General features: G+C 34.5%; 1 pseudogene; it reads right to left on the bottom strand.

Annotated features, from left to right (window-relative positions):
* Window positions 1-1058: 1058 nt before the first annotated feature.
* LOC101984587 overlaps window positions 1059-6897 on the bottom strand; it is a 137611-nt pseudogene continuing 131772 nt past the window's right edge.

The raw sequence follows: 6897 nt of genomic DNA, 5'->3' as shown, positions 1-6897 counted from the left end.
TGATATGTTGGATCTGATATAGTAAAGATAGATAAGTCAGTATATCTCATCATATGGATCCCTAGGGCAGATATTTGACCTCTCTCCTATCCAATCACAATCTGTTATCAAGAGCAACAGCAGCAAGCTTAGAGGATCATAAGGAGTCCAAGCACTGAAATAGTGCTGGTTATTGAGCCTAGGATATCTCAGTACTTAAATCATTTATGTCATCATAATTCTAGTGATCAGTGAAAGACATACTATCCTTATATTTACAAGTAAAGTAAGCAAATAACAATGAATGAGTGCTGCCTTGAGAAAAAAAGTGGCCATGGTCATGCAAGATTTTAGTCCTATTATACTTCATTGTCTAATTCATCCAGCAAAAATGCCAACCAATATGTTTGAGACTGCTATACCAAGTGCTGAGAACATACCATGTACAACATATATTCCAGCTAATCAAAACTGGACAGGAATGAATGATGTTGATCTCCTCCCTCCCCAGGACCAAAGTTCTCAATATGCTTCTCTGAAAGGAGTAATGCTGGAAAACAATTCAGAAGACATTCTGAAGAAAACTCTCCTCCTCAAACTGCAGCTTCTGCCACAACCCAAGATCTTATTGATTGCATACTATTTATTTATACAATATAATACAGGTCCTGTTTACTTGCTTCAACTTGGGATAGCTCCAAAGAGCTCTTAGGTAAGTCTGCTATTGCAGATGTAATACAATCCAATTTTCCATCCATCCCTTTATAAATGAGATAGATGCATTAAAGATTGGAGATTATGATAACTTTGGATCACTGACCCTATCGGCATGGAGTCTACATTGTCCTGATTCTTCCTCACATTTTTTTTTTACTGGTACAAAAGCCCTTCTTTAATAGCACCATGGAGGCTTAAATACCCTGCAGACAATGACCAACAGGTGAAAATCTCATCCTCTGATCCTCTAGGCAAGGCACAGCTTCTAGTAACTTCAATTAGAAAAGAAGAGCAGCCGAAGGCCCGGACTCCAATTGGTCCCAAAACTTAACTAGCAGAAAATATGTTTAAAGTATTCTTTCTTTTTTTTTTTTAAATCAAAGAGTAGTTTATTAAAAAAGAATCAAAACAGAAACTCTAAGTACCAGTGTGTACATTGTACACATTTAAATGACTCACAAGAATGAAGTTTTGTTTTTCATAAAAAGTAAGATCACACCAACTTGTTCATCAAAAGATGTTCAAAAACTCTGCCTCCAAACCACATACATGACTGCCATTTAAAACAGACTGCTTTTCAAACATGCAACAACGCCACTGGTAATAAAGCTTTGGAATGGGTGCTCACGCTATTATTTCACTACGAACAAGATAGAAAGCAAGGTAAGTTGAGAATTTATTCTAAAGTATAATGGAGGTTGTCGTCATCTGCACCAGTACTCCTCACTCCTCTGCTGCCATTTTCAGCAAGTACTCTTTGTCGATCTTGAAGAGCCTCCATCCCTCTTCACTGGACAGGTCAGAAGCACCTCTTCGTTTGTAGAAGTTGATAGATGGTTCATTCCACTCTGCAACCAAGAAGTGCATACTGCTGCAGCGACACTTCATGGCAACCTGGCTTAGATTCTTCAAAATTTCTGATCCTATACCAAAGCCTCTGTAATCACTCATCACGAAGAAGTCTTCAAGATACAGTAACTTGCCAATCCATGGATCATAGGTAAAATAGTACATGGCGAAACCAACAATGCTGTGCCCTTCAGGAGTCCAGTGCTCTTTAGGCACTTCCGCAACCAGGCAGTGGTAGAAGGGGTGCTCTCCGAAACCATCCTCTAGGAGATCTTTCTCAGTTAACATTACTTGATCTTCCATGTATTCATATTTAGCCAGTTCCTTGATCAGTCGCAGGATGTCACTGCAGGCGCAGCTCCTAAACAAAGTCTGCCGGTCTTTTGTCACATAGTGTGGTTCGCCGGGTCATGGTGCCAGCCTGACTGAGAAGAGGACGCTCCCGGGAGACGAATGAGGAACCACCTCCTCCTGCTGTTCAAGTACAGGGGCCTGGTGCGCAAAGGGAAGAAAAGCAAAAGACGAAAATGGCCAAATTCAAGATCCGTCCAGCCACTGCCTCGTACTGTTTAAAGTATTCTTTTGATAAAGAACTGTTTCTAAAATATACAGAAAGCTAATAGCCAGCATTTCAAATTAATATCACCTATGGAAATATTGGCAGATATTTCACTAGAGAAATGATGCGGGATTACTAAACATGTGACAACTTATTCATTGTCATTAAACATGATCACCTGTATAATTCACAAATAAACTAAGTGATTATCATTAAATCCTTAAGAAAGTTAATATTTTAAAATATATGTTAGTAGTAGTAGTTTTTGGTAGCAATCACTAATAGGAACAAATTTCCTATTGAATTTGAATTAGATGATAACCTGAATATTAATCATACAAGGAACTAATAACAAGAACTCTAAAAGCTATTGGCACATGCAAAACTCAGGGATTTTACATACATACCTACACTCGTGTGTGTGTGTATGCATGTAGGTATGTATATAAATTTTTTGAAACAATTTCTCAGAATAACTTTGGTGCCTGTTCTGAAACTAACTCTTGTAGACTAGACTCACCTTAAACTTAAAGTTCTGGGATTAAAGTCCTGCGCCACCACCACCTGGCTATTTCTCTTAAGATAGTAAACAGTGCCAGGTGTGGTACCACATGTGTTTGATCTCAGGACTGGGGGGCTGAGGCAGACTGATCTTTATGAGTTCTAGTTCAGCCTGGTTCTAGGACAGAGTTCCGGGACAACCAGAAACCCTTGTCTCGAAAAAACAAATTGAGAATAAACAGTTTTATAATAAACCAAAAAGTGATGTTTTGAATGAATAATTAAAAGGCTGAGGGGTCCATATAAGTTCAAAAATTAGTAAACAAAATTAGTGTTACTGCTAAGCTAAATTTACTCTCTGGGTCACAGTGAGTAAATACTAATGTATCTATGATAAATGATTAGAAACAAGAAAGAAAAACCATCTAGAAAACATGAAAACACCATTTGTCTAAAGGCTGATGCTGTGTTGTCTGAGTGAAAGATAATAACTACAATACTTCAGTATTACCAAGTATAAGTCTTAATGTTTTAAAACTTTAAAAATGTTTAAAATCTACTGAGATACATACCTGCCTACTTTAGAGAGTTCAGTAAAAACTGTTAATTTTGTAATTCTCATAGAATTCACTTAAACAACAAATACACAATTATCTCTGGATTTTGTTTATGCTTTCATTTTATATAATAATTTTTCTCCTTCATTTCTTATTAAATGCTATATATTTGAATTCTATTTATTTTATATCAACCAATAATAAAATTTAATCCTTATCAATGTATGTGTGGGTTTGAAAATTACTATGTGCAAAACTGGAAAATAAAAATAAACTCACCGTCCTTGCTCATATGTGAAATAAAATAACCAATGAAAAACTAAAGTATATTGTGCTTGAGAAAATATATATTAGAGGTAATTTAGTAACTTATTAAGTTCATTCTGTAAAAATTTTAGACATTTATATAATGTAGTTTGATTATTTTCATCATTTTATTTCTACCTCTTTCACCCCTGTTATCCTGCCCACATTTCTACAAGTCCCTTTATTATACTTCCATTTAATTGAACTCTACTTAACTTTGTGACCTTAAGTTTCTAAGGACTCTTTGGCACCTGGTAGTATCATGAGTGTGTATAAAGTTAAAGGAAGTTGCCCTTTTCTCAGAATCCATTAGTAATCAATAGTTCAATAGAGAAGGAACCCCTTCTCAAGCCATAATTGACTGTTGACAAGCCCAGTCTTTTGCAAGCATTGAGCTCACCCACAATTACTATGAGGTTTCGATCACAATGGCTGTATCATGTGTAGAAAACAACATTCCTCACACCTTCACTCTGTCTTTAGGCTGCTACATTCCTTCTGCCTTCTCCTCCCCGTTAGTCATTAAACCTTAGAAAAGTTCTGCTTATGGCTAACACTCGATTTTCACTTAATTTCAGAATCTTGACCATCCATGAGTCCCCACACTCAGTTTTCCTTGTTAAGGTTTTGGATCAAATTTATCTGTGAGTATAAGTAAATGTTTAGAAGGCACATGTCAGCATGTTAGGATAGCTAAAGACCATTAATAAGTTCCTGCCTAGTGGCTCTTTTACCATGCCCTTAGTTCTTGCTTCCTAAGTGAGAGAGTGAGCATAATTTCAATCCAAGCATCAGGTTGTGATTGGCTATGACTGGAATCTTAGTAGGCAGATGTGCAGTCACCATAAACATTCCTGTTAGCACAGAATGTTTTTAATTTATCATTTAATCAATGACAGTCTGTGACAGATTTTCTCCAAATAAAGGTCAAATTATAAAGTAGCCTGTCAAAATTGATCTTCATTAATATAAAATGTCCAAAGATTTCCTGTAAAATTGTATTTGAATTTCCCACTTCTGTAATGCAGATTTCCTGAATGCATAGATTAAAGATTTTGTGTTCTAACCTTTATCTTACAAACCAAAACCCTTACTAAAAGGCCAAGTAATATCTGTAATTATGTATTGTCAGGGATGATTTATAATATATATTATAATGTAATGTTTCTGGAGTAATAAAACACTATTAATCAGTGTTGTTGACCCCCAAATTAAAAATCATGGTCACTCTGAAAATTGTAGTGATGTAATAGTATAGATGATTTGATACAGTTCTTTCTAGTGTGAGAAATTCTGTCCATGAAGAAAACCTTGGCGATGTCTGGGGTTATATATTACTTTAAATATATTTCTTCAGTTTTTAGATATAATTATATCATTTACCCCTTCCCTTTCTGTCATCAAACCTTCCATATATCCCTTCTTGTATCTTTTCAAATTCATGGCCAAATTTTTCAATAATTGTTAAACACCTACATGACCGCCCAAAAAAGAACTTAACAAAGAGAAATATTGTATTACTAATATGGTGAAGACCATGATGCCTTTATCATGTTAGATTTTGGTAACTTGAAGAAGATTCTCAATTGCTAAGATAGTAATTGAGAAAGTTCTACCGTGTACTTGATATTTCAAATGACATTCAGTTACATTTTAAAAGAGATTTTTTTTCTCTTTTTCTTTGTATGTGTTTTTTATTTGTTTGTCAAGACATGTGTAGTCCTGGCTGTCCTGAAACTCTGTAGAGCAGGCATACCTCATACTTAGAGATCACCTGCCTCTATCTCAAGAGTGCTGATGTTGAAGGTATGAGTCACCACAACCCAACTTAAAGGAAATTTTTTAATCTTTAAATTCTTCAAAATACATTTTCACTATGCCACCTCTGTAGTGTCAAAGAATTTAAGTGGTAATACATTAATGTGTCATTGTTTTAGAAGAACATTTAGATTTGTTATGTTATTTTACTGTATACATGCATAATTATATGTAATGTAATAGATAATTTCGGAAGCTATTTTTCTTTTGTAACCTTGTGCAAATTGTATTTATTTATTTAAAATGTCATATGTATTTCAAATGGAGGTCAGGGTTATATTTGATTATAATGTGAGAAAAAAGTATGATTCTTTTCACATGCTTAATACTGATTTCTTTTCCAAATAATGTTACCATTAGATTTTATTTTTTGATCTTTTGTTGAAAATGTTATGATAATTTTTGTGGTATATTGTTGTGCATTTTTGTATACACACATTTATATGCGTGGTTGAAGCAAAGATGGACATGTAGAGTCCAGAGAGCAATGTTAGCTATCTTCCTTGGCCCACAAAACCTTTATCAAACATATGACATTTTAAATAAATAAATACAATTTGCAATTGAGGTCCTGGACCTTAGAGTCTGTTACCTACTTCTAGACCAGTATAATTCTTACTGCATTCTACATCTTGTCCTTAAACTCACAAATAAATGTAGCCACCTGCCCTCATCAAATTAGCTTCCCTTTACAGCAGAGACCATCACAGGAAACCATACCTGACATGATGCAAAGATCAATAGATGATGGGGAGCGTAGCTCTAACAAAACATCTCCATCCCAGATTCTGGATCTATGCCTCAGGGAAAATCAAAAATGAGGGGACAAATCTTGTGGAGACACAATGCCTCCTAGAAAAGACTGCATAAAAAGACTGGGACGAGAACAATATAAATGAACATTTTAATGTAGAAGGGGTAAGTGTTCCATCTTTTAAGTTATTATTTTATTTTGTTCCCTATTTTATTATAGCTAGTTCATTTATGTGTCTTTGATCAGTTTAAAATTTTATTTTTGTTATATAGATCTTTTCTATTATTTAATAATCAATAATTTTATTGAATTCCAAGGACAATTCTTAAATAATCGGTTTGTGTGTTCTGGTTAATGGTATCTTCTTTCACACAGCACAACAATCAATGGAATGGTATGTACTCACTTTAATAAACTGATGTACTCTACAGATTCTGAAACGTAGCTTTATTGAGATTTAATTTTATTTTGATCACTTCCCTCCAACATTTTGTTCAATAGAAAACCTAGAAGGTTGTATGCAACATGGCATTTACATTTTATATTTTACCTCCCAATATTCTGCAAAGTGTGTTATTCATTTAAAATTTTTTTTTACTCAGGTTTATATTTGTATTTCTCTCAAAGTGGAAATTGTTAGACCCAGCTTAAAAAAAAAAAACTAACTTCTGAGTCTAATTGTGCACTTTCAGCAAGAGGGGCTTACATTCAACTTCTGAAAAGCGACCAGGGAGGCACATAGTCTCTAATGTTCAGGGAGTATTTGGATTACCCTTACCAACCATTCTGAAGGAGATTTCTTATGCTTGTTTCTGAGGTCATATATATATATATATATATATATATATATATATATA

The sequence above is a fragment of the Microtus ochrogaster genome, linkage group LG1 (genome assembly GCF_000317375.1).
Source record: "Microtus ochrogaster isolate Prairie Vole_2 linkage group LG1, MicOch1.0, whole genome shotgun sequence".
NCBI lineage: Eukaryota > Metazoa > Chordata > Mammalia > Rodentia > Cricetidae > Microtus > Microtus ochrogaster.
Note: the sequence above shows the minus strand (reverse complement) of the source record. Positions and strands in the feature narration are given on the sequence as shown.